Raw genomic sequence first — 27812 nt, forward strand, 5'->3', positions numbered from 1 at the left:
AATTTGAGGTGTATCCTCATGATCCAGGTTCCATGATGGAAGAAACTTTCATGATAGCTATGCTAAGAGTTTCAATGTTTTAGTGTTTTGGAGATAGAGTGGTTGAAGCTATTTCACCTATGTTTCTACCCATTTTGGAGTGTTAGCAGAGTTATGAGCATTGATACGCAAATATTTGATATATTATGACTAAACATGCAAAATATGGGTGGATTCCATAATTATCTACATTGCAGGCTGTTTCAAGGAGAATCTCAAGGCTAGACAAAGAGAATGCATGTTTTTATGTACACGAGGATTGGATGGAGATGAGTATGATTTATGGGTCCAAACACTTGGAAGATATTGAAGCAAGATTGTGGAAATACTTGATGCTACCTTATGATTTAGGTGGGGTTGTAGGCCCTCACATGCCCCAAACATGCTATGAGGGATTACCGCACCACATAGGTGATTCTATGATAGCAAGATATTATAGACAAGCTCACAACCAACATACTACAACAAGAAGTTTACAAAGAGTTGGTTTGGGCCATATGTTCAACATGTGCATGGAATGCTTGAGTGACCTTGACAGGATAGAAATGAAAATATCTAGCAGGAAAAAGGATTGAATTGTTCAAAATACGAGGGGATGATAATCCATTTGAAGCACAAGAAATTCAAGGCGACCATGGACCTAACGGTGAGCGAAGTGAAGATTTGGTACCTGAACATGAGTTTTGATGCTTAACAAAGACTATTGTGGCACGTGCCAAAGGATGTGCACATTTAGAGGAGGTGAATGTTGTGCCGTGGCACGTACATAATGTGAGATTAAAATGTTCACCTCACTTTTTATGGTTTTTGAGAAAATGCTACAATATACACAGTGCCATACGTGTGAAAGTGGTTGCGGCGGTTACAGTTGTGTACATTCCTTAACGACGAGTTGAGGCCGTGGACATGGCACCATTGCATGTTTTCTCACATTCGAACATGCTTAATTTGGTTTATGAATGTACATATGTCAAGTGCACCACGGTGGCACACACGTTTTGCCTAGAAAGTTCAATCCGGGCGAACACCGTCTAAAAATAGCAATTAGCGTGCATAGCCGTTAATGATGCAATTAGAGGTCATGAGAAGCAAAAATTTGAGGTTTAGCATGAAAATTGAGCTCAAAAAGAAAATTCCACAACTTCAGGAATTTTTCCTAGCTCAGTTGGGCTTTTAGCGACCAAAATGGATCATTATTGAGCTAAAAATTGGCCAAAAAAGGTCATAAAACGGTAAAAAGTTACCTAGTTTATGTAAAAAATGGCTCAAAATGTCACACCACTCACAGAGGCATGACTCTAAGCAAGGGGCATGCTTGCTTGGAACTAAATATAAGCATTTTAAGCCTCTTTGAAGAGGGATGGAAAAGCTTCTACTATGGTGTGCATAGTGCATTCCCATGCTGCTCCTACCTTGTATTCGACTGTGTGAAGGTTTCAATTAGGGTTTTTTCTCTTCAAAAAGGTGTGGGCTTATCTATGGAAGTGCTCAAGCTTCAAGGAAATCACCTCGACCAAGAAATGAGTAGGGATAATAGTGCATTCTATAGGACAAACATGCATTGTATCTATGTAACTGGGGCTAAGGCTTTATCAACTCATCAAATACGAGTTTCGAGTTGTTCTTGGCCTTGTGTATGAGTGGAGATTCTATAGCTAAGCTGAAGTTGCCTTTCTTTGTTTTCATCTTTTGAATAAGTGGATTTTGTCATCGATTGATGTAGCAAGCTAAAGTGTCATAGGACATGGACAGTAGTTACAATTGGTCTTGGGTTCACACGGTGGACTCTTGCCTGGGCGGTGATACTAGTGATTCAAGCCACGTGGCAGACAAAGGGAATGGTGGTCAATAGGACACTGCGGCTAGTTCACTGCCACCACAATTTGGAGATAGGCATAGCTATGTTGTCGGAGGCATTTGCGTTAGCCGTTGGTTGCCCTTCATGTTTTGTATATATGCTCTGTTTGTTGGTATTGGGACATCAATGAGTCATATGATTCTAGATTCTTGTGTGTTCAATCTAACATTTGCAAACTACACTCTCTTTGCTCATTTGGAGCCTTGACAACCTCTATTGTACCTATGAGTCATGAGTTTGGGGCTGAGTGTGCTTCCAGCCAGAGTCTGTATCGATACTTTGAGTATAGTCGAGCTTCTAAAATCTGTTGGTGTGCCATTTTGCTTATAGTCTTGCCTCATTTCATATTGCTCTACAGTGCTTGTTTTATGTGTGGAGAAAAATTATTGTATATTGCACTGAGGAGCACCCACAATAGAGAGCAGGACATAGATATCTTGCTACAGATACTCTCATTTTCGACACACCCGGTGGGACCTCAACTGAAGTCTCATTGTGTCACAAAGTTAACAATCGAGGAGCTAGTTGATCTGGTCTCTCACCTTGGTCTAGTTTGTTGATCTACCTCGTCTAGTCCACCCTCGCCTTCTTCAAGCTAAGTCTACTTTGGTCTAGTCCACTCTCGCCCTCGTACGGCCTGGTCCAGTCTAGTATTGTCGCATTTGGTCTAATTAGGTCTAGTCTTGTTTGGTCTAGTGGGTATAGTCGGACCAGCAACTTCAAGGGTCTTCTTGCAGATAGAAGCAACCAAGCCCTCTAAGAAATCCTCTACAGTACAACCACAGAAAGCGTTGGCCCTTCTTACCTAGTAGAAGTCCTCCACCCCCACTTCCGCTACCTTCCTTGGCATCTACCTCAACTAGCTTGTCACCCTCATCACCTTCTCAAGGACACTTTCCATCACTTTGGTTACAACCGGCTCTTGAGTTGGCGGTAATGGAGGAGCTGACAAGCCTTCTGGCCAAGGTAAACATAAAGTTTATAACTTTCAAGGGACTCTACACAGAGGATGCAGACGACCATGTGAGGAGGTTTGTATCCTTCTACAGAGGTCGTGGCCTTAATGCCTACCTCTCTTCCCGTTGACCTTGGATAGCTAGCAGACAAATGGTGCAATCAATTTGCTGAGAACCACTTTACAGTTTGGGCGACACTAAGGCAACAACTCTGTGAAGCTTTCAGACCAGGCAACTTTCAAGAGGAGGTTTTGAATAAGTTGGGAAACTTGGTGCTCCAACTTGATGAGACTTTTGCAAAACTCATGGCAAGAACGAAAGTTCTAGCTGCCAAGCTTCCCTAGCAATCCATGGTCAAGAAATGGGTGGAGAATGCTCTTCGTACTGCTCCCCAACATAAGCTAAGAAAGTCTCTCCGACCTGAAGCCATATTGGATGCGTTTGTGGCTGCATCTACCAGGATAGAAGGGGCAAGAAGGCTATTCGAGGACGATCCTCAGGTAGGTTCTATGCCATCCCTTTATCTTCACTACCTGTATTCCCCCACTTATCCACCTCCCCTCTACCTTCAGCTAAACCTCGCTGAGAAGCCGACCTCGTATGTAGGGGCACGTGACAGTTAGCTGACCTCAACAGGCGGTAATCTGGCGGGGGTCAGCATCGTGCGAACCCTCCGTTTAAATTGGCAAGGGTAGGGCCTTTGGGGCAGCGGGGGTCACTTGGTAACTGCAACCCCCTCCCGCGTGAAACGCCTCTTATTTAATCTTTACTGGTATCAAGCGGTAAAGGGTAGAACTATCTCCTCCTCATAGAGACGACTCTCACAATCTGAGTTACAAGTGGGCCCCTAGTTAGTGATATGTCAGGTTGCCAAAAGCAGCCAGGGCCCAAACAGTAAATTCTAAGTTTATCCATTCAAAGAAACTAGATGGCTTGGAAACTACATGGGGTGTACCCAAAAAGAATACATGACGGCCACTCATAAAAAAACAGCCACATTATCATAGCGTCTATAGAGTCAACCGTCTGTACATTCAGCCACATGAGAACTTGTTGAAACATATCCCTCATAAAAGAAGAGTAATAACCCTTGATTATACCTTCCAAAAGAGACATAGCACAGAGAATCAGCAAACACTAACATCATGCAGACATGCTTATCAACATCCATAACAAATATACGCTCATAAGGTCAGAATAGTCTGAACTTACAAATTAAAAGAGGGAATAATACACTGACAAAAATAAAAAAGGAAGGGACGCAAGAAAACAAGAAGAAAAATGACTTTAGTTACTCCTAAATAAAACTAGATAAAACAGACCATTATTCCCTTGAACATGCTTTTAGAAAAGAGTGGGTGTAGGTTTGTATGGAGGTCAATCAGTGCCCAAGAGTGGGTGTAGGTTTGTATAGAGGTCAATCATGCCTTGAATGTACTCTATAAAACCAACAAATTGAGAACACTATTCTCACACATGGCATACACATCATAGAGCAAGATACTATCTCAACGCTCTGGTCTAACATTTCCCAACAAACGCATCCAGAAAAATCCAATATTAATTAAATGAGTTTACACTGTTGCCATGTCGATGAGGGGACACACACATGTATATGTGATAGTCGGTGTCTGAATTCAACCAACACACACACACACACACTGCTCTATCAATCAATTTTTGTTTTTATGCACTAAACACTTGCACTACATAGGAGAGTAGTTAAATTTAATTATGTTTAAGTGTTGACATGGATACAACTAATAAGCTCTTTGACACTTGTAATTGTATCCAAGGCTAAGAAAATATGTTGTTGTGTTTACATGGATGTAGGTGAGAGTCCTATCCTTGCTTAAAGATGTCTAAGTTTGCTAGAGTCAGAGACCTTGAAGATGAAGAGTTAGTTTATCTATAGACTTACTTCTTGTTCTGATGTATAGGATAATTGGAAAGAATTTTTCATTCTAACTAAAATGTACATCAATGTTTTTGTGCATATACTTTCTTTTCGTCTGAAGCGAGTTCTCTTTTGAACATGCTGTTCTTTTTTGTTTACACGTAGTCTATTTAAAACAACACAAACACACATCTCCTTGTAGGGGAGTAGTTGCAACCTCGCCCCTTCAATTATGGCCTATTTGTTGGCTTTTAGCTACATAACATTTGCTTCTCATCTACTCAATCTCCATCAAAACATGATGCTATTGTGTGGACTCTTAGCTTTGGAAACAAAAAAGTCTCATTCATTTCTACTGAGAAAATTGGATACACATTTGAATTATGCAATTTTACTTCAAATGTTTTTAAAGTAAACCGACTTAGCGAGCGAAATCTTGCTTAAGCAACATGTTGGATGAGGATGAGGAGAAAAAACGATGCGAGTTTAGGGGGTGGGGGGGGGGAGAAGAAGAGAGACAATGTTTACACCAAACGCGTTTCGCTTTCATTAGCTCATCAGTGGTGCAAACATAAAGGAGGATATGGAGGGGGTATAAATAGTGAGGTGTGGTGTGGCTCAAGAAACTGTAATGGTACCTCATTTGAAGATGGAGAGGCTAACTTATAGACAAGTTAATGCTCACCTTAAGTGGGTACCTACAAAAAAAGGAGGGGGAAATGTGGAGAGTTAATTGGGCATTTAAAGGAGTGGAAGATTGTACAGGAAAGGGACTAGTCAAAAAAAGGGGGGAATTTGACTTAGCCTAGGGAATGGGTGGAGTTTAGAGGGGCTGCATATATACATGAGGCCGAGGCTAACTGAATCCAGGTTATAGTCAAATTCGGGTGTAATTCCTTTGGGGGGAAGGTGGTATATATACATGAGGTCGAAGTTAGACGACTCCAAGGTTTAGTCAAATTCGGGTGTAATTCATTTTGGGGGGGAAAGGGGGGGGGGGGGGGGGGGGGTTTAGAGAGGTTGCATATAAAAATGAGGCCACATTTAGCCGTGGTAAGGATTTGTCAATTACGGGTGGAATTCCTTGTGGGGGGGGGTTCCTTGTGGGGGGGGGGGGGGGGTCGGGGATTGAATTGGAAAAAGAGAAGGAGGTTTAGAGAGTAGGGTTCCGAGATTAGGTGCATTCATCCAACATATCAAAGTTCTAGGCAAGTGTGCGAGGTCTGTGCTGGATTTGAGCAGATTAGTGAGGGGTTGGTTAATGGAACGAGACAAGTTGAGATGGCGGATTGGAGGTGAGAAAGGAATCTTGATGATGGTAGGAGAAGGTTTGGTAATGGACAGTTTTTGAAGGAGAGAGGGTCTTAGATCATAAGAAAGGTAGAGAAAGCAAGCTTTCAACAGGGGGGAGGGATATCCTTTTGCTCTAAGCCTAGTATAGAAGAGGTTACGAATAGAGATGAAGCCCAGAAGAGAGCTTTCCCTAATAATGTACCTCTTAAGCTCTGAGAGGATAAAAGCAATCTTTTGGTGAGTAGGGTGCCAAGATTGCCAAGGGATATAGTTGTAGGAGTTTAGGGTTTTTTGGTGACAGTGGAAATCAAGGATCCCATAAGCTGAAAAAGAGGGTCCCTTGAAAAAATGGATATCCAGAATAAAAGATTCATGAGAGGAGATTGAAAGGGAAATTTTGATATGTTCTTGGAGAGGGTGTCCATACTTTTGGAGGAGTTTGTTTATGCTAGAGCGAGGACCATCCCAAATTCCAAAGGCATCATCTACAAATCTCTTGAAATAGAGAAGGGACGGGGAATATAAGAGATTCATGCCTTCTTCTAAAAAGCAAAGGAAAAGGCAAGCATACACAACCGCAAAGTTTGATCCCATAGCGGTGCCTTTGATTTGGTGCCAAAATTCTCCATTGAAAGAGAGATAATGGGGGTTGAGGATAAGAGAGGCTAAAGACAAGATGAAGTTGACCTTAGGGGAAGGGAAGAAACCTTGGATGGAACTTTTAAGGGCAAGGAGGCCTTCGCGGATGGGGATACTAGGGTAGAGAGATTCAACGTCAAAGGTGAAGAGGATAATGTTGGGAGGAAAAGCGGTAGAAGCTAAATGTAAAACAAGAGAGTGAGAGTCTTTAAGATGTTGTGTTTTGGACAAAAGAATCGGGTGTAGTTGTGTATGGAGCCACGTAGAGGCATTCTCCAAGACGTAACCTTTGTAAGAACAGATGGGACGGCCTACGAGGATGGGTTTGTGGATTTTAGGTAAAAGGAAGAAAGGACAAAGCTTGGGGTTATTAAGTGAGGAGGAGAGGATAAAAGCTCTTTCGTTGTAGGGAAGAAGAGGATAGTTGGTGACGATGGAGAAAAGGAGGGATTGCACAAAAGGTAAAGGAGTTGTGGAGATTTTGGAGTAGGTGAGGGGGTCCATAAGGTGACGAAAAGCTTCATTATTGTACCAAGACTTAGAAAGGATAACTGGTCCTAGATTTTTATCTGCCGGTTTGATAATGATGTTACGATCATTTCTTAAGGATGAGATGGAGTTCTTTAAAAGGGGTTTAGAGTGAAAAGAAGGAAGAGAGGATAGAAGAGGTTTAAGGAGAGAAGAGATAAGACTAAAGGTTTGGTTAAGAGTTGTGGAGAGAGAGGGAGGATTCCAAAGAGGATTCGGGATAGAAAAAAGAGGAGGAGGAAGAGAGGGTTCTTTAGCAAAAAACATTTTAAGTTGCAAACTTCTTTCTAAATTAGAATAAGCTTGAAGAATAGAGGAGAGGGGGGGTGGGGGAGAGGGGGGAATATAATTCAGCCCAAGGCCTACAAGCCTTTGTTCGGAGGGAGAGAGGGAACGATTAGAAAGGTTATGGAAAGAAAGATTAGTAACCTTGTGCTCAAGGGAAAACGTGGTAATTTTGCTAAGAGTCAAAATCTTAAAGAGATGGGGGTTAGTGAGGGGTAGCGAAAATTTACAACGCTTTCTACCTATGTAGGGGGAGTGGGAAAGAAAAGGGAACATACAAGGAGGAGGGGTCCAGACATGAGGAAAGAGGGGGGGTTTAGAGAAGAGCAAATGGACCCAAGTGGTAGGGTGCTCCTTCCCTACTTCTCCCTCCTCCATTGCAAGTTTTTTGAAGTTTTAGGTAGGCTATACTTAGGGTGCAGAGGCTTGGGTTGTAGTGTGAAAGAGTTGAGGAGGTAATGGGGAGTTTTGAGAAGAGAGGGTAAGGGGGTGATGTTTGAAGCAGAGGGAGAAGTGCATGTTTTCTTTGGAGTGGTTAAAATGGGAGGATTATAGGAGGGGGAAGTAGTGCAAGGGTGGCCCGATGGGGGAGAGGGTTTGGGCTTTTTAAAGGGTTGAAAGGTGGAATTTACATGGGAATTTTTATTCAAAGGGGGAGGCTTCTTGAAAGGTTGTCGAGTGTTATGTGAAAAAACTTTCGGAGGAGAGGGCTTGTAGAAGATTGAGTGGGAGTTGTTAGGGGGCTTCTTTCGGGGGGGTGAGAAAAGCTTCTTCATTTGGGTGGTGACCTCATGAAGTACCAATTCACCCACCGTTATCTCCTTAGGTAGAGACTCTACCTCCTCCAAGATGGCAGATTGGGACCTCCTCCTAGCATTGTGCGCCGCTAAGCTTAAAGAAGAGGCTAAATGCGCTTGAAGTATCTCATTTTGAAGATACACATCAAATTCATTGAGGGAGGTTTGCTTCCAAAGAAAAAGTTGATTTTCCCAAGTTGTGGGTAGCACCCTTGGGAAAGAGATGGGTGCAAGTTTTTTGGTAAGGTCCAAAAGCCTCTCATCCACAAGATCACGGTACTCATCAAAGGTTTTGTGGAGGTTATTGACAAGCAATTCTTGGGCTTGGATATATGCTTTAGTGCAATCTAATTGGAATTGGATGTTGAGAGCGTTAAGTTTGGCGCTTAAGAGTGCTTGAGCTTGAGAGTCATCCAAGGTGAGGCGAGGAGGCTTCATACAAAGGCTATGCGGGGCTTTTTGCAAGGAGTGAAGGTTTTGTAAATGAGAAAGGTGTGATTTGGCTTTGCTAAGCTTATGATTGAGGGCCTTAAACTCTACCAAGGAGAGGGAAACAATTTTATTGAATTCCAAAGGCTTTTCAATTTGGGGTAGAATGGGAGAGGGAGCCACCGCAAGGGAGGAAGAGCTTGCCGAGAGAGAACCAAAGGATGAGGGGAAGGCAAGAGGAGGACAAGTGAGGAGGCCGCCTTGAGAGGTGTTGGAGAGAATGCCACCATGCATGGTTTGTGGAGAGGTGGAGAAAATGCCACCATGCATGTTTTGTGGAGAGTAAGTAAGGCCGGGATTAAGTGAGAGAGAGGGATTAGTGATTCCGATGTTTTTTGTCACGGGAAGGGAGAGTTGATCAAGATCTTCAAGCGGTAGGTTAGTGGTGAGGCCGAAGATTTCTTCCAAACTAAAAAGGGTCTTTTTCGAAGAGGTAGGAAGAGATGACATTGGAGAGGGTCGGTTGATGAGGTTAGCCGCCGAGGTAAATCCGGGAAAAGTAGATTTACCCTTAGAAAGGGTGTTGGGTTTCAGGGGAATTACAAGGGCCGGAGAAGCGGATGTGGGTGTTGGGAGATTTGTGGTGTGGGCCACCATATTGGAGATAGCGGAGGCCGGAATGGACGGAGCCGAAAGCGGAGGAGCCGGAAGCCAAGCATTGGGGTTGCTCTCTATTGTCGTTGGGGTATGGTTTGATCCCAATGCCGATGCCGAAATGGGGGAAGGAGTCGCCATAAGGATTAGTAAGAAAAGGAGGAAGGGTTCGATGCGGAGACTACCTCGCACCGAGAAGGGAAAGGTTTTTACCTTTTGCTCGGATTAAAGACTGGTTTTTGCTTGAGCTTGGTTGTAGTTGAAGAGGAAGCAAAAAAAAAGGCACACGTTGAAGGTTTCTGGTTGAGGGTGCAGTTGAAGCATGAGAGGATGTGGTGAAGGCTGCCGGGTGAGGTGATAATCACTAGGCCGCCTGAGGATGGGACACGTCGCTGGACTTGGGAACGCGGCAACCCGATGGAGCTCAGCACGAAAAACTTTGTTTTTTCTACTGTCGGTGCAGGCCAAAGACTTGGGGGGGCTGCTTGGCAGCTGGTTCGAGCACTGAACAAAGCAAACTCTCCGCGCCAAGCGGCTTGGGGGGTGCTGTCTGGCAACTGGCTCAAGCGTCGAAGTATGGCGAAATCTTCGTGTAAAGCCCTGCTGGAGGTCTCCTTTTGAAGCTGCACAATAGCCCCACCAGGGTCGCCACCCGCACTATGCAGCACACACGCTTCAAGTTGGGCAGGGGTCACAGCCGAGCTGGGACCCGTTATCTCTGTTTAAAGCCGAGCTGTTGCTCGTCACCTCAGCAGCAGCTACCGCCTTGTGAAACCGAGCTGTGACCCGAGCTTCGACCCGCCACCACAGCAGCGGCTGCCGCGTTGTAAAGTTAGGCTGTGACCCGCCACCTCAGCAGGAGCTGCAGCCTTGTAAAGTTATGGTCTGGAGTATATCTGGATTGGGACCCGCCCCTTCAGCAGCAGCTGCAGCTACTAGTAGTAGCAAGTGGTCGCCTTGTAAAGCTATGGCCGGTCTTACACCCGAGCAGCAGCTACGCAAAGGCCGCGAGTACACCTAAGCAGCGGCTAAGCAGAGATCGGGAGTACAATCTCAGCAGCAGCTAGGCCAAGAGCCGCAGCCTTCTAATAGCTGCCGCCAATTAGTGACGAGCTACAGCCCGGTAAGGCCACAGGTGGGAGCGCACTGTGCCGAAAATTGAACTGCAGCGGCTGCGAGCTCGCTTTGCTGACCTCAACAGGCGGTAATCTGGCGGGGGTCAGCATCGTGCGAACCCTCCGTTTAAATTGGCAAGGGTAGGGCCTTTGGGGCAGCGGGGGTCACTTGGTAACTGCAACCCCCTCCCACGTGAAACGCCTCTTATTTAATCTTTACATCAAGCGGTAAAGGGTAGAACTATCTCCTCCTCATAGAGACGACTCTCACAATCTGAGTTACAAGTGGGCCCCTAGTTAGTGATTTGTCAGGTTGCCAAAAGCAGCCAGGGCCCAAACAGTAAATTCTAAGTTTATCCATTCAAAGAAACTAGATGGCTTGGAAACTACATGGGGTGTACCCAAAAAGAATACATGACGGCCACTCATAAAAAAACAGCCACATTATCATAGCGTCTATAGCGTCAACCGTCTGTACATTCAGCCACATGAGAACTTGTTGAAACATATCCCTCATAAAAGAAGAGTAATAACCCTTGATTATGCCTTCCAAAAGAGACATAGCACAGCGAATCAGCAAACACTAACATCATGCAGACATGCTTATCAACATCCATAACAAATATATGCTCATTGAAGGGGATCGGGGAGCACCACAGACAGAGAGTGAGAGAGAGAGAAGGAGACACACACACGATGTGGGTGGGGAGACTGAAAGTAGCAGCTCCCCCTATACAGTATACTCACTATAAGTATAGGGTAACAGTGGGCGGGCACCCATGACCTGGGCGACCGGTCAAGGCACATAGGCCTTAACCCCAACAACCTCCCACTTAAAGGTCAATGTGCCTTTAAGCAAGATCTACTAGTGTACAACTAATAGAAGGTGAGATATTCTCTCAACCTATGCCCACTGACTCTCGATGAGCTAGTGCATCCAACTCTACTGATAGACAAACATCCCGCTGCGGAAGGCACAGAGAGCTAGCTCCAAGCTCTGCAAAGAGTCTACAAGAGCTCATGCACTCCTGCAAGTATCGGTCCAATACCTGCAAACCTCCCCTATGCTCTATGCCGAGATCAGTCATCGAACAACTAATCAACCAAGCTGCAAATGCTCCCACTGCAGCTGCTATGTCGGGCCTCGAGATCAGCATCTCGTACATGAGGACACCGAACGTTGATGCAACCCTGGCAACCTCTGCCACCTCCAACTCAGAACTCAACTCATGGCAATCTTGTCCCCTATCATAGAGACCATGGCACTCTGACTCCGAGCTCTGGAGTGACTCCTCGTGCCCACCACATATCACATGTGTACCAAGAGTATCCATCTGTCCTGAATCTGCATCAAGCTCTAGCATAAGCATATCAAGAAATGACTCCACAATAGCCGACATCTCAGCATCCATGTGAGTCATCTCTGTCATCACCTCTGATAACTCATCCTGTTGTGACTCACTAGAGCTGTCCCGCTCTACCTGTGCATCCGTAGACGCAACCTGCACAACAAGGTCACTGCTCTGCACTCCATGCAAAGCATCCTGCAATCCACAAGCAAAAGAGACTCGCCTGCTCTCTCGCTCTCTACCTGGCTGCATGATCACAGAGACAACACCGTCTCTCACGTGATCCACATGCAATGGGTAACCTGTACCACTCCTGGCACCTCTCGCAATCACTAGCGAACCCAAATGCATCAAAAAATCTCGCTCTCGTAGCGAAATCTGATATCCACAATCTCTAAGCTGACCAATCGAGATCAAACTCACTGTCAAATCTGGTATATAGCGCACATGTTGTAACAAGTAAGATGCACCACTCGGTAATGACAGTCTCACATCTCCTGCACCTGCTATCGCATGCACCGATCCATCGGTCAAACGTACACTGCCAAGCATCCCGCTAGAATAGCTACAAAACCATGCACGATGTGGCGTGACATGAAACATAGCATCTGCGTCTAGAAACCACTGCGAAGGGAGTGCACTATCCACATGTATAGCATCTCGTGCATAGCTCGAGGTAAAAGTGACATCCCCGTCACTAGTATACTCCGACACTACATGTGCCTCAACTGTCAAAGCAATTGAGTCCATGGCATCACTACATACATCTCTGAGACTGCCATGTCTCCTACGATGTCGCATACGACGAAAACAACGCCGTCTAACGTGTCCAGAATGACCACAATACCAACATGTCACCTGTCGGCGTGCTCGTAAATGTACATGTCTCACACGAGTCCGTGATGACTCAGATCCATCATACATATCATGTAATCTGCGCCAAAGTGCTCTCGAAGTAGTCTCATACATAACAAGAGCATATACAGATTCCGCAAGGTGCAAAGAGAGCGTAGATAATGCCATCTCCTCTAGCTCCTGCCACTGATCGTCAGACATGTTTGAAGGTCTACCTGCATCACCACTCAATGGTCGATGCAACCCTCGCTGTGTCAATGCATCAAGCATACACTCTCTCCATGTTGCAAAGTCTGACCCATCAAACACGCGCATGTTTGAGAGGTCACAATCTGATCGATCACCTGTCTTTGCCATGAGCACAATGTAGCAAACTAGAAAGCAAAACCACCTCACCAACAACACCTGGAAACTGTCTACAAATATGGCCAGAAACACAATGTAAAACCTGTGAGACACACTCCAAAATAGAGCTCCCGCAATGTCAACCAAATCAGCCCTAAACTGGCTCGAATCGCATCAACAAAAGTCTGCAAATATGGCTGTAAAATTTGATGCAAAGTTGCACCAATAACCGTGCAAAGCCTTGCACAAAATCACAAGTCAATATGACTCAATCGCGCATAAATATCTGACAAAATTTTGGCAGAGTCTCCTTTGTAACTGGAGCAAAATCTCAACAGTAAACCTCAAAGAGACAATAATATATGCCACAATGGCCAATCCGGGAATAAACTCGACCGGAATCACCTCACAAAGTCATACATATGAGCATACCCGCTCTTGCCGGAGTACCACTCAACGGCACCTCAAATGACATACATGTGAGTGATGATTGCTGCCAAAATACCTTTCAATCGATGACCAAATGTCTGCCAGATAACTATAGCAACATTTCGCAAAACCTTGCAAGATCTGTCGCTATGCGCAATACGAAATACGGCACACAAGGACATACACAAGTGACTCCAAACTCCAATGAAATGATGACTGAAAATCACCTGTCAAAGTGGGAGTAAACTCAACCACTAAACTGTCAAAGAGCAACCTACGGATACGTAGAAGCTATGGCGAGAACCTGGATAAAATCCAACAGAGTTTCTTCTATAAATTGAGCCAAATCTCAAATAATCTCAGCCATAAACAAATACACAAATCCATATATGGCATACATAAACCGCCAAGACCATGGCAACATAGCTCACTCTCGCATGAGTGGCTCTCTGGACAAATGCATATCCAAAAACCTGTGTACACCTATGAATTTGTTGGTTGCTGCAGAAAATACTCCGTGTGTGTGAGATATACCAAAACCAGTGTTTTTGGGACCCGAAAGTGAACAAATAAAACTGCTGCTGTACCTGCTGTAATTCAAAGCATAATTTCAGCAAATAGACATCACCATCGCGTCCGGAGCGTGCCAAAACCCTGACCTAGACTCCTGGATCATGTAGATCTGACTCTGTACGACGGAGCTACGCAAAAAACTGCGTTTTAGAGCCCGAAAATGGCAAAAACGAGCTGCACACAGTTTTGAACCTGCTCCTGCTCCACTCTGCATGATGCAATGTCCTCTCAATGCAAGCTCCAACGCAAGAGCTCTGCCACAACAGCATCCAAGCACTCGAATGTCAAGCTCTCCTCCGCCGAGCACTTCTCTAACGAGCTCCACTGAGCTCAAAAGCTCCTCTCACCAAGGAAGTTGCAACCGCCTCCTTGACCAAGCTTGACCACACCAAGCTCCTAAGCTCCAAAGACAATGCTCCTCAAGATAAAATCGCTCTCCGTGAAACTCCGCGATCGAACTCCACCGTCGAGAGCGAGCGAGCTATCGCCTCGAAGCTCTCAAAGCCGTCGTGCTCTCCGCGGTCACCATAGCTCTGATACCAATTGAAGGGGATCGGGGAGCACCACAGACAGAGAGTGAGAGAGAGAGGAGTCACACACACGATGTGGGTGGGGAGACTGAAAGTGGCAGCTCCCCCTATACAGTATACTCACTATAATTATAGGGTAATAGTGGGCGGGCGCCCATGACCAGGGCGACCGGTCAAGGCACATAGGGCTTAACCCCAACACTCATAAGGTCAGAATAGTCTGAACTTACAAATTAAAAGAGGAATAATACACTGACAAAAATAAAAAAGGAAGGGACGCAAGAAAACAAGAAGAAAAATGACTTTAGTTACTCCTAAATAAAACTAGATAAAACAGACCATTATTCCCTTGAACATGCTTTTAGAAAAGAGTGGGTGTAGGTTTGTATGGAGGTCAATCAGTGCCCAAGAGTGGGTGTAGGTTTGTATAGAGGTCAATCATGCCTTGAATGTACTCTATAAAACCAACAAATTGAGAACACTATTCTCACACATGGCATACACATCATAGAGCAAGATACTATCTCAACGCTCTGGTCTAACATTTCCCAACAAACGCATCCAGAAAAATCCAATATTAATTAAATGAGTTTACACTGTTGCCATGTCGATGAGGGGACACACACATGTATATGTGATAGTCGGTGTCTGAATTCAACCAACACACACACACACACACTGCTCTATCAATCAATTTTTGTTTTTATGCACTAAACACTTGCACTACATAGGAGAGTAGTTAAATTTAATTATGTTTAAGTGTTGACATGGATACAACTAATAAGCTCTTTGACACTTGTAATTGTATCCAAGGCTAAGAAAATATGTTGTTGTGTTTACATGGATGTAGGTGAGAGTCCTATCCTTGCTTAAAGATGTCTAAGTTTGCTAGAGTCAGAGACCTTGAAGATGAAGAGTTAGTTTATCTATAGACTTACTTCTTGTCCTGATGTATAGGATAATTGGAAAGAATTTTTCATTCTAACTAAAATGTACATCAATGTTTTTGTGCATATACTTTCTTTTCGTTTGAAGCGAGTTCTCTTTTGAACATGCTGTTCTTTTTTGTTTACACGTAGTCTATTTAAAACAACACAAACACACATCTCCTTGTAGGGGAGTAGTTGCAACCTCGCCCCTTCAATTATGGCCTATTTGTTGGCTTTTAGCTACATAACATTTGCTTCTCATCTACTCAATCTCCATCAAAACATGATGCTTTTGTGTGGACTCTTAGCTTTGGAAACAAAAAAGTCTCATTCATTTCTACTGAGAAAATTGGATACACATTTGAATCATGCAATTTTACTTCAAATAATATAAGTAAGCTTACTGGATTAGGAGGATGCGACAAAAAAACACTAGAGAATGAGGGAGGCATCTTGTACGACACTAGATCCCCTTCAAGTCTAGCAATAACTGTCTTATCATTGTTGACATCAACCAAATTGTTTGGATTCAAAGTCAAGCGTGTCTGTGTAGCATTACAAGAGTAAAAATTTAGCTGTACATGGACGAATAAAAGCTTACCAAATCGACATCTATATGAGAATTTTTTTTATAAAAAAAACTTGAAAGTGATGCAAGGGTAAGTCCAACTTTGGTTCCTACAAACGCTGACAGAAATAGTACTTTCATTCCAAAATATACTAAAGAAACTTAACATAGCCCACTTGATTTAGCAGGTAGGTTTATTGTTAAGAAGGTCATTGGTCACAACATGCGCATACGAGGGCATCAGTCATTGGTAATACGCCATCCCTTTGTCCTTATTGGATTTTCTCACCTAATTATCATGGATTCTCGTGACCTGGCCATCGATGTCACATTCTAGGCAGACATTTTGTAGGAATTTCGATTTAGTGACCCCTTTAAAGACATAATGCTCGTGATTGGTTACAAGCTATCTCTAACAGAACTTAAAGCCTATCGCAAGCATTGGTCAATGTCTCGCCTTTGGGGAGACGCTACTAGAGCTCAAGTTTGACACATCAAGAAAGGCTTTTGCCCCTTCGAAAAAAAAATGACTTGAAAAGAAAAAGAAACCATTGCGTTACCCATGGACTGCTGAGAGAGAGAGAAATGAAATGAAATGATATATTAACGTCTACAAAAGACCAAAATGACCTATGAGACCAACTGATTACAATGATGAGTCTAGTACCAAGTCTGGGTACAAACAAAGAAAACTACAAACAAAGAACTGATCTAGGAGTGCTACCGACTCCTATGGTATCATGCCACAATGGTACAGAATGGGGATAAGTGTCACCATGATATAATATGCAGTAGCATGAGGCCTATCCTGATCGACACTCTGGGTGTTGTGCTAGAATCCTATGGATCCTCTGTTGCAATCTCCGTCGGTGCTGCGTGGCTCCCCTCCTCAGTCGCGGTCGTCTCGATCTCCTCAACTCTATAGCTCGGTCAATGAGAGTACCGTTGGTGTGTGTATGGGTGGGAACCGAGCTCTGTGATGGTGAGAAAGAAGAAAGAAAGAAAGATTTTTAACGTCTATGTCAGGCCGAAATCGGCCTATGAGACAAATCAAATGTACATGGTGTGTATGTCATCCGTCTATCGGAAAGACAAATGAAACAAAAACTGATACAAAACTGAACTGAGTGTAGGTAGTGGGGTATCTGAGGAGGGATGGAGCTCTATCTCTAGGGGTATATGCATGTCTATATGCTCAAGGTAGTACAATCATGAGAATGCATCAAGCTATCTAGCTCCATCCTGTACTAATGGGGGGATGTAAGATGTGGTACATGGGCGGGTCTGGTGCCAAGGCTGCCCGGATGAAAGCTGTCGGGTCGGCCCTCATCCGGGCCACTCGCTCCTCAGTGGCACGGCGCTCCCGGGCTCGGATCTCCTCGATCTGTCGATGGTGGGAGCTCGCGCCCCTGTAGCCTGTGACTCGTGGTCGTCGTCTAGCTCGGCTCACCTCCGCCTGTGGGAGTGTCACTCCCCTCTGAGTGTCTGGTGGGGGAGGGGCGGTAATCCTCTGAAAGAAGTCTGTGAGCTGCGACTGTCTCCCCTCTGTCTGTGTAGCTGTGTGTGGCTGTAGTAGTGTGTCCCGATGGCTCTGTATCTCTAGTAAGAACCGTCCGAGCTGTCTCTGATCTCGAGAGTCCATGATCTCTCGGAGAGTGGACTGTCCTCTGAATAGGGCCTCATACCTGCCTCTGATCTCAGTGTATGCTCTGCATCTACATACAAAGTGCTCCTCACTCTCCACCTCCTCTGTGCAGGCTCTGCAGACGCGCTCCTCCCTGGGAACACCAGTATGTCTCCCGATCTCAATCTCTAACCTGTGTGAAGCCACTCTCAGCTGACCAATCGCCACCCGTGAGCTATGTGGCATATATGTGTCCATGTAGCGTGGTCTCTGTATGAACCCCCCGGACAATATGGTGAGAAACTGGTCTCTGTAATCTGACATCCTCGTCCCCAAGCCAGGTGACTCCCAGACTCTCCTAGTGTATAGCTGCCACAGATCCTGTCTCAGTACCAAGTTCCTCTCACTGCGAGAGAGGTGAACATATGGTGAGTGGGGGTCGTACTGGAATGGTGGTAGGCTCTCCATGTCAAAACCGTGTCCCTCAAACCATGCTCTGACCTGTGAGTACCATGCTCTCTCATGCCCACTCTCTGATAGCTGTATAGCTGCCTCAAATGCTCTACGAGTAAGTCTGTCAGGAGGTAGCTCTCTCATCCTCTGGATGAAGCAGACTGTCTGGAATAGTGCCTCTACCACCATGGGTGGTGTGGCGAGCTCGGCTCTAATAATGTCATGTGGCACTGTCTTCTTGCTGCGGAGCAAGCGTGAGATCATACATACCTGTGGCCTCTCAAGCTGTGTCCACTGGTCAGCTGTCAATCCTGGTGCCCATACTGCCGCCGAGTACATCAAGGCCGGGGTGACTAAGGTGTCGAAAAGCCACCCCTTCGTGCGGGGTTCCTGAAAGTGTGCCTGGTGGCATCTCCGCTCTAGCATGGCCAGAGCTGCATATCCTCGGGTGAGCCTGTCAGCAGCAGCCTCCCTCATAGTGAAGGGTCCTGGTAGGCTGGTGAATGTGATGCCAAGGTAGACATAGGAGGTGACTACATCAACCTTTCCTCCTGCTGCTGTGAAGGTGGCATCGCTCCTCACTGCATTGGATGTGTGAAAGATCATAACCTTGGTTTTGCCAAGGTTCACAGTCAACCCCCTGTGTGTGCTGAATTCGTCCAAGGCCTCAAGATGGCGTTGCAAGCCCTCGGGTGACTCTGAAATCAACACAATATCATCAGCATATAACATGATGTGGACCGGAGTACCTGCCAAGTCGCTCCCCTCTCCCCCTGCTCGCAGTATGTAGTCGGAGATCTCGTCGATGTAGAGCCCAAAGAGTGTCGGGGAGAGTGGGCATCCTTGCTTAACACCAATGGTGCTAGCAATGGTCTCTGAAAAACCGCCTGGGCAACGAACTCGACCCGTCACCTTCTCGTAGAGAGCATATATGGCCCAAATCATCTTTGTTGGTACCCCAATGCTGTGAAGGCGCTGGAAGAGTCTCTCGCGTGGGACTGTGTCAAAGGCCTTGCGGAAATCCACAAAGCAGTAGTAAAGCCTCTTCTTCCGCGCCTTTGCCCCATCAATGAGGCAGCGCAGAACGAAGATGTGATCAGTGGTGGAGAAAGCTCGTCTGAAACCTGCCTGGCCTGGAGCTCGTAAACCCTCGATCTCTGCGTAGCAGCTGAGCTGTGCCTCAAGTACTGCTCCATATAGCTTGGCCATCGTGTGGCCAATCATGATAGTCCTGTAGTTCCCTGGATCCAGGGTGTCGCCAGATTTGTGGATAGGCACTATGGTGTGCTGTGTCCACTCCTCTGGGAAGCCCTCCCCTATAGCCCGGTTGAAGACATGTGCAATCAACGGGGCTATAGTGGAGGCCGCATAAATGATGTGCTCACTCTGTAATCTAGTATGGTCAGCTGATCGTCTGTGCTGCATGCGGCGTATGGCCCTCTCTACCATCTGTGCTGTAAAGAAGGAGGAGCACGTGGGGCGTGGCTCGTGTGGCTGTGGGATAGGAGGCTGTCCTGGCACCTCGTAAAGTCGCTCTGCATAATCATGCCATATCTGTGGATCCTCAATAGCTGTAGTCGGACGTGGCTCGCGCAGGGTGCGCCATGCTGTCGCGCTATCCATGCTCATGAATAAGCGGTATAGCTCAAGCTCCTTTGCCTCTTCGAATGCTCGCCGCTTTTGGCATGTCAGCGTCTTCATATGCCGTCTGGCCTCTCTCTGTGATCTCTCCTAAGGCTCGCTGTGCGCGGAGGCGTCGGTATAGCTCTCTGCACTCATCATCATACCAGCGGTTCTGAGGCATAGTCCCGGGGGGGGGAGTGCGTCCTGTGTGAGTGGTGTGTGGAAAGGAGCTAATAGCTGAAGTGTGGAGAACGGAAGAGATATGTGATGTGAGAACTGAGAGTGGTGTGGATGGGTGGAGGAGGCATAGGCCATGCTCGACCTTGGCCGAGTAAAGAGAGGCTAGCTCATGTGTGAAATGGATGGTGGTGTGTGGAGTGTGTGCTGTGGAGCTGTGTGGGATGGTATCTCCGGTGATGGAGAAAGAGAGGTATGTGTGGTCGGCTCCGATGGGTATGGGTGGAATGGTGAAGGATGTGATAAGGTGTGTAGCCTCCCTGGGTCCCAGAATATAGTCGACTGTACTCCCCCCTCCCTCTGCAACTCCATGTGGCATACAAGTCAGGCCCCCTGAGGTGGGCCACTGGACCATCCCGTTATAAATAACGAGACGGTGCTGGGAGCCAAGTCGAAGTAGATGTCGTCCGTAGGCTGTGACTGGAGCTCTGTCTGCTGTATCTCTCATAGTAGCCTCCTCATCTAGAGTGTGTAGTGCCTCTGGGTCCTCGTGGTCATATGCCTCACACTGCTCACTGCGCGTACGAGAGAGAGAGAGAGAGAGAGAGAGAGAGAGAGAGAGAGAGAGAGAGAGAGAGAGAGAGAGAGACTTCGAACTTTTATATGCTCGCTACCACTGTACGCCACCCCCCTTCGCCTTCGCCTTCGCCAATATTGCCCCCTCTCCTTTTTTGCTTGCCCCCCCTCCCTACCTTCACTCAGTTGCCCCTCACCCCGCTGCCTGTGGGTGATTTTCGGATGGCTTGTGGTTCTTCTTCTTTGTTGTGCTCGGGCCCTTGTCTTCTTCAATAGCAAACATAGAATGGTGGTTCCTACTTCACCTCACAGGGACTCTACAAAAGCCCCCTCGTCCGACACCGCGGAGCCGGCCCTTCGACTTGCTCTTTCGTTAGAAGAGCAAGTGAACTTGATGGCCAAGGTGGAACGGCTTCAAGCCACCTCGGTTATATGCAAGATTGTTGGCACTCGGCCCAGTAGAGGCGAGATTAAGAACCTGCTCCAGGCCTGCCGACTCCTCACCGAAATGGGCAAGATCACTGACGTGCAGACTCTCCAGTAAAGATTTTATCAGATAGAGTTCGAGTCTCAAGAGATGGTGGACAAAGTGATTTCGATGAGCCCACTCAGCATTCAGGCGGCTCGAGCCTTTCTCCGACAGTAGCGCCATGGCTTCGGCCTAACTCTTGATGTACTCGAGGAGGACGCAGATATGCCTATCTCAATTTACTTCCTTGGACTGAGGTGGGAGTATTTTACTCTGCTCTCCAGGATTGAGGCCATGTTTGGGACGGTCTTGGAGACTCCGAGCACTGCAGCTTCAGTAGCAGCCAAGGCTGGAGGACTACCCACTGTGAGGGTTCTTGTTTGAGACACACATACCCTCTTGAAGGAGGTTTTGCTGCCTCGAGTGGGTGATGAATGGCTCAGCCAGAGAGTGGAGTATTCAGGCCTCTCAAACCAGTGCTTCATTTGCAGGCAGATGGGCCACCTTACATGGGCATGTCCGCGCAGGAGAGCTAGACCAGCTCCACAATCACAGGCCCTACGAGCGGGCTCTTCTTCGAGCTCCGAGGTCCCCCATATCGGGGCTTCAGAGATCCCACAGACTCTGATTCAACGAAGGCAGCTCACCAGTCTGAGGGGGGTGGCACCAAGTTCAGGGCCGCCGTCGACAGGGCTTGGCTCGTTGCCCTGGAGGCTCACCAGCATGCGCCGCTTGTGACCACCCTATAGAGATTCAGCAATATTGTCTGTGGGACTGCCCCATGGCACAGCAAGTTTGGGTTCGGATCCTGTGACTGATGCCTGCGGTTTCTTCAGTCCGATAGTACACTTGGGGTGTTGCTGCCTAGTCCACATTCACAGGCCTAGCACTTCGTTTTGAGATGGCTTCAGCCAGCACGATGATTGTGATACAGAAGGGCAGGCCTACACTTCAGCCTGCCACAGAGCTCCTTCCTCAAGAGTGGAGTAGTGATAGAGAGTATTGTTCGGAGCTCATCTGCAGCATGACATTGTGGACCGTGGTTCATTTGGCGAGCCCGCTGCTTCCGCATCTTCAAGGCTCAACCTGTCCCACCAATGGAGACTGTTCGCGACATCTGGCTAGAGCTGGTCCACACTCTCAGAGGCCAATTCAAGCGCCTTCAGTCTAGCTCTAACTGCATGCAGGAGCGCCGTGAGGCTTTCTTCATACTGTGGCGGCCTGGACCCTTCTTCACCATGGTTCATGGCGCACCTTGATGGCAGTATGAACCACCAGTGTGGTTACTTGCCCCACCTATCTCCTGATTTAGCCATCTTGTATATATCTTGGTTTTTCATTGGGAGAGTGCCCCCCCTTCTGATGTAGCCCTCCCTTGCAGGAGCAATTTGTAGCCCATTGAGCAGATTTATTAACTAATGGAAGGATCATTTTTTTGCAAAAAAGAGAGAAATAGAGAATGAAATGAGATAAGATGTTTTATTAACGTCTTCAAAAGGCCAAAATCACCTACAAGATTATATTATTGTCGTTGCAAGGCTGAACCTGACTTATGGGAATCATCAGATACAACTTGATTATCATTCCACTTCGGGCTTGAGATGAAAAAGAATATATAAAAATCTTAACTTCAATGGCTTTTACAACTTTTTTTTCCCCCCCTCGAGAAAGAGATCCTTCTCTTAGTCAATGAAACTGCCCATAGGGCTACAACCACCTCTACTAGAGAGGGCTACAACAATCATAAGGGATGACTCTTCCAATGAAAAAACAGTATATGTACGATGAGGCTAAACCACGAGATGGGAGGAGGGAAGAGCCACGCAGGTGGACGGTAGTGCCATCTGAGCACACCCTGGATCATGGTGAAGAAAGGCCCAGGGCTCCAGAGTCGAAGGAAAGCCTCTCTACGCTCCCGCATGGCGTCGGAGCTGCCCTGGAGTCTCTCGAACTGTCCTCTGAGAGTATGGATCAGCTCTAGCCAAAAACCTCTAACTGTCTTTGCTGGGAGTACAAGGCGAGCCTCAAAGGTGCTGAAGCAATGGGCCCGCCAGATGAGCCAGAGTGTCAGGCCGCAAACGAGCTCCCAACACTCCTCTCTCTCACTCCTGTGGAGTAAGCTCTGTAGCAGGGTGGAGTGTAGGTCGACCCCCCTGTATCACTCATCCTGTTGGTGGAGGATAGCTCAAACTGTAGTGCCGAGCCCGTGAGAATGGACCAAGCAACTGACCCTAAGTGTACTGCCAGACTGTGGAAAGAGCTGGCATCAGCCAAAGGACACGAAGCCAAACCTGCTGTGCCATAGGACAGTCCCAAAGACAATGACACTGACTCTCCACAGGATGGGCACAAGTTGCACATGCTGCCGAGAGACCACTATGTACAAGCCAACTCCCCACTACTGTAGCTCTATGTGCAACCAACCATTGGAACAAAGTGACTTGCGGCGGTTGTCTGGTGTTCCACAACCTCGCCCAAAAGGCGCACAAGAACTCAACTGTGACCTGCCAAAGAGGTGCTGCAACAGGAGGAGTCTCTCTCCGTGCTGCCAGTATGTGACGTCCCAGTTGAACAGTGTACTGAAAGAAAGGGACACCTGGATGGTCGGTTGAGGAAAAAGGGTCCCTCCAAAACAACTCTCCAGGATCCCACTGCACTCGTGCCAGTGGACAGCTCTCCCAAGTCCACAGCCTTCAGTGGCCTGTCTCAAGAGCTGCTGGGTCAAGATCTATGATACAAGTCCTTCCACAGATGCCCACGACTCTGATCCTCTGAAAACAACACTCTGCAACCTGTGGGGCTTCGATTGAGACTCTATGTAACCGACCCTCACCCTATAGCTCGAAAAACATGGAGGGTACCGTCTCTGAGCAAGCCCGAACTGAGATGAGAACCTCCAGTCGCGTGAAGGCCCCCATCCATCTCGGTGCTGCCGACTCGAGAGGTGTAAGCCACTCAGCGGATACTCCCTCTGTGATGTCCCGGCACATGCTCTGCACCCCTCTCATACCCTGTAGGAGCTGGATGCTCTGAAGCTCCTCTGACAAACCTGAGAACTGTAGCCAGTCACCCAAAGATCGTGCTAGACCCTCTGCCATGGGACCCCAAGAGACATGAGGCCTACTACCAACCAAGTGGCCTCTCTGAGTGCTGACCATGGGGTTACAAACAAGGGGCTGTCTCAGGCGCTCCTCTGTGCAAGTAAGTTGGTGCTGCTCCAGGCCTCTCCGAGGCTGCTCCCAGTAACGAAGAAGGCTCACAGGCAAACGGTCCTCTAGTCTCCTACTCAGGCCAACTCTGGAGTCTTGTCTACTGCCGCCGGGAATCTGCAAGTGCAAAAACGCTGGCTGATCTGGTGCAAAAACGCTAGGCCTTCTGTTGAGAGAAAACGCCAGAGTTGTCGCGGGGGTTGGTCTTACTGAGAAGTTGCCTGTTGAGCAAGGTGCTCCTGCTGCCTCTTCTTCCAGAAAGTGCTAGCTCTAGGTTTCTATTTATACAAACTTAGTAAATTTGCCCTACCTACTTTCCAACAAAAGTCACTTAAAAATGGTAAGCGAAAAATGTCAAAAATAGGGAAAATAGGTCTATGCACTGTAAAAATGCTATTGATGGGATCTGACTGGAATCTGATGGTCATGTTGTGTGCAACCAGAGGATATGAATCTAATCTAAGTGTCTGGACATGCACGATCTGCGAACAGACTCACAAAAGTGCCAGATCACTTCCTATTCTAAACTGACTTGACTGAACTAAACCCATGTCATGCTGTAGCTTGTCCATTGACACATAGGGTTGGATATGTCACGTGACATGCAGGGTCTATGATTCCCAATTCCCCCTGAGAACAAGGTATAGTGATGACCCGCCAAGCCACTTTGGCCCGGGCTATCTGAGTATCGCGTCCTGACCAAAGGAAATTCCTGATCAGCCTCTCTACTTGGCTGATGTAGGAGCTCGAAAAGATCCAACAAGATGTTATGTACCACATAGTAGCCAACAGCACCTAGTTGGCCACTACAACTCTGATTGCCAAAGGGAAGTCGTGCCGAGCTCCAATGTAGAAGCTTCCTCCTGATGGACAGGAGAAGGGGAGCAATCTGCTGCTCAGGAGACAAGTCCAAGCCAGCCTGACAGCCCAAGTAACCAACATCAGTCCTTGGGGGGATCCATCTGAAATCCTCACCTGGCATCCAATTAGGCGTCGGAGCACTGCCAACCGAGAAAGCCACTGTCTTCCTCCTGTTGATTAGTGCGCTTGATGCACAGCAAAGGTCTCACGAGCCTACTCACACCTGTGTAGGTTGGCCTCCTGGCCCTCCAAGTACAAAGCTGAGTCCTCTACAAACTCAGCATCCAGTAGCTCATCGCCCCGAATAAGAAGCGCTAAGCCACGTAAACCAACATGCTGTGAAACCAAAAATCTACTCTTTACCTGAGCATAGAACAGAAAGAGGAAGGGGGCAAGAGGGCAGCCCTGTTTCACCGAACGTGTGAGCATGAACCGATCTTCTCTACCTCCTGCCAAAAGCACCTGACTGTGTGCACGTCTCTAAAGAGCTGACACAACTCTAATCCAGGCATTTGAGAAGCCCATCCTGCGAAGAGTGCCCTCCAAAAAGTCCCGGTCAACTCTACCGTAGGCCTTCTCAAAATCGAGAAGAAGAATCACCGGATCCTCACCACGGAGGTGCGCAAGGGAAGATGCCTCCCAAAAAGTAAAGATGTTGTTAAGGATAGTACGCTCCTTGACAAAACCTGTCTGAGTCCCATGTATAATGCTCTCCAGAGGTGGCTGAATCCTCAAACTCAGAGCCTTGGCAAGAATTTTGTAGGCTGAGTTAAGGATGGTGATGGGTCGCCACTACCGAATCTCATCCAAGGAACCACCCTCCTTGGGAATGAGGTAGATCAAACCCTCACTCATGCTATCAAGCATCTCTCCTGTGTGTAAGATGTATTGAAAAGCGCTGCAAAGGTCTAAGCCAAGCAAGTCCCAGTACTCTAAGAAAAAACTAGGAGCCAAACCATCCTCACCTCGACAGCTACCACGGGGAAGTGCTCTAAGGCTTTCTTTCTCCAAATGTCTGTCTCAATCATTCCATTGTTGCCATTGGTGGAGAGGTGGATGCTACCACTGAATCGTGATGCGCACATATACCCTTTCCACCTAATGGGATACTTCAATGGGCTCCTCCAGGAGGGTAGCAGAGAGGCGTAGATCCTCTTTCCTTAGGACATTGGCACATCACATGGCATTGCGGACCTCTCCAGAAGTTCATTTTGCATTATTCATACATGTTACCTTGATGTACACATAGCACTTACTTTGTGTTCCCCGTCTTGTACATCCTCTAGGTCATAGGCCTTTGAGCATCCCCTGTTATTACAGGCTTGACAATCCAAGCGAGAAATCAATAGCAACACACGAACAAAATCTCCAAATATCTATATATATATTCAAGCTCTCTCTCTCTCTCTCTCTCTCTCTCTCTCTCTCGGGGATCTTAGCTTTATACAGGACAGTGGTGGTAGGACAGGTACGCACTAAGTCTCAGGGCATGTCCGACATGGTTCACTCCACCATTGGGGTGAAGCAGGGTTGTCCCCTATCTCCGACTCTCTTTGGGATATATGTACATGAGTTTTCAGATCATGTACATAAAGAGGGTGATAGAGGTGCTCAGCTTGCAGGGACATGGATTCTGTTGCTATTATATGCTGATGATATTGTGTTGATCTCCGATTCTCCACTAGGGATGCAACGTCATTTGGATGCACTACATGTATTTGCACGGGATAGTGGATTGTTTGTGAACCTTGGTAAGACCAAGGTAATGGTATTTAACACCACGGCGCAGTGGGTAAGGAGGTCCGCTCCCACCTTACATACGGTCGAGAGACTGTGGAGTATGCAGATACATACACTTATCCTGGGGCGGTTTTCAGTGGTCCAGTATTTTCCCTGACGCGTGCAACAGATACGTGATTGACCAGAGCCTATGCAGCAATGGGGAGACTTGAGAGGATATGTTCGCAGGTTCGGTTCCAAGAACCTCGGATAAAGCTTTGGCTCTTTGACACTTTGGTCACTTCGGCCATGCTGTATGGACTGGAGATATGGGCCCTCTCAGTTGATCATCATAGCAGAGCTGACAGTACTGATGGATGGAGATGTATGGAGAAGCCCTTGGCGTCTATGATTTGTCAGATGATTAGGGCCAAAGCTTCAGTACCACATGACATTGTTAGGGCGGAGCTCGCTGCTCCTCCATTGGTAGTGGAGACACTCACTCGATCAGTTTCATTTATGCATAGCACTTGGGCTATCCCTAGAGACGGATACGCTCGATTAACACTAGAGTCTTCGCGACAGCTGGGATTGCAGGGAGATAGATCATGTTGGTATGCAAAGATGGCATCTTGGTTTCAGATACATGGCTTTAGTATGGACCGGCTACCCCCATTTCAATACTCTCTAGATGCACCCTCCATTCCCCTCACTAGGGTAGAGATTACCAAGCTCATCAGACAGGACTTGATTCAGTTGGATACGAAGAGGACATGGATACAACCTACACATGAGGAAGGTACGAAGATGACTTTCTATAGAGAGAATCTTCTCCAACTCACGGAGGATGGTTTTGTGATCAGACTAGGATACATGGATACTCATCTATCCCACGGGATACGATGTGCTATTGGTCAGATACGCACATCCTCACATCAGCTAGAGATCGACATAGGAAGATTTAGAAGAGTATCCGCTAAGTCCAGGATTTGTCAAGTGTGCCAAATAGAGCCAAAGACAGAGCTACATTACA

The 27812-nt window shown here is 46.9% G+C and overlaps 1 protein-coding gene across 1 annotated transcript in view; it reads right to left on the reverse strand.

Annotated features, from left to right (window-relative positions):
* LOC147455901 (protein HAPLESS 2-like) overlaps positions 1 to 27812 on the reverse strand; it is a 346793-nt gene that overhangs the window by 171978 nt on the left and 147003 nt on the right. The gene's annotated exons all lie outside the window — the stretch shown is intronic.

Source organism: Adiantum capillus-veneris, chromosome 6 (assembly GCF_014529385.1).
Source record: "Adiantum capillus-veneris isolate H3 chromosome 6, ASM1452938v2, whole genome shotgun sequence".
NCBI lineage: Eukaryota > Viridiplantae > Streptophyta > Polypodiopsida > Polypodiales > Pteridaceae > Adiantum > Adiantum capillus-veneris.